Genomic DNA, 1,337 nt, shown 5'->3' with positions numbered 1-1,337 from the left:
TCTCTCCTATTTAAATATTTGTACTGCTCTCACTCTCGCCCCACGAGCGGTGTTGTGAGGGCACAACACAAAAAAGTATAGGGTGGATGTAATGATATGCCCACACACCATTATAATAAACTAAAATCTTACAGAATAATAAATAACGGCCAGACTGTTGTTTGTAGAAATCGGTCACATCAAATAAAACCATTATCAACGACAATTAAGATATTGGCATGCAGTTATGACGTTATAATGTGGGAAGTGTGTGACTTTATTTTATGATGCCGCTAGAGAAAAGGAAAGAAAAAATAAAGGGTATCTGCCGCCAAAGAATAATCTAGTTCCCAGGCTCACGATAACTTGTTGATAAAGTCGCCTACCACTCTCTGGTCAGTGTCTTCGCGTCGTCTCTTAGATCAGTGCATGAGCACCAGTCATCGAATATAACAACGTCCAAAAGTCTTAAGACCGATTTCAACGAGCGACACTCTAGGCCCCTTATGTGAGCAATAATCAGTGCGTTTATTATTTCGATTTATACCCTTTTTTTTAAAACATTATTCTGTGTATATAAAAAAAAAAAACCTCTACAAGATAATTTACAGGCGACTACGGATCAGGTAAGGCAATTAATATAATATTTTATATTAATTGCATTTATTATATTACCTGTACAGTGTAGGTACTTGTTCTATATACAATTGTGTTGTATGGTGTACCTATCTGATCTAATTCTCAAATACACGATCTCGAGAGCCCTCCGAACACCAGGAGGAAGGTAACAGCTTAGTTTTACGATTTTAAATATATTTATCGACAGGAGTCGTTCTTATGTTTATATCGTACTTTTGAGTTATTACAATAATTATTATAGGAACATTAATGTTTTAAATATATAATAATCCATGTACACACTACACAGTATAACTGAAATAGAAGACTTGTGTAATTAACTACAGCTATATAACTATATAATAACATTTGTTTTTATCAAAATTTAATTTATTTATTTAAATATAATGTAATTAACAATTATCATATTATAAATTATAATAAATAATTTAGAGAAGAAACTAAAAAAAATTTTTTAAGAAAATCTGTTATTACATAGTTAGTACCTAATAGGTATTAAATGGTATTATCATTATTTGAATTTAAATATTATGTATTACAAGTATCGTATTTTCCAAAAATAAAAATGTTTTTTATGTGGCGCGGCAGGTGGCAATTGGTTATGGAACAGGTACGTACAGGTAGAAGTCGCAGAAACGTCTTGTCGGTGAAAGACAGGTGGGGGTATTGTTCGTGATGCGTTCGCCTTCCCTCTTTCGAACGCCGAGAGACTCTCCTCA

The sequence above is a fragment of the Acyrthosiphon pisum genome, chromosome A1 (genome assembly GCF_005508785.2).
Source record: "Acyrthosiphon pisum isolate AL4f chromosome A1, pea_aphid_22Mar2018_4r6ur, whole genome shotgun sequence".
NCBI classification, from domain to species: Eukaryota; Metazoa; Arthropoda; class Insecta; order Hemiptera; family Aphididae; genus Acyrthosiphon; species Acyrthosiphon pisum.
The sequence above is the reverse complement of the archived record's forward strand: the minus strand, read 5'-3'. Positions refer to the sequence as shown.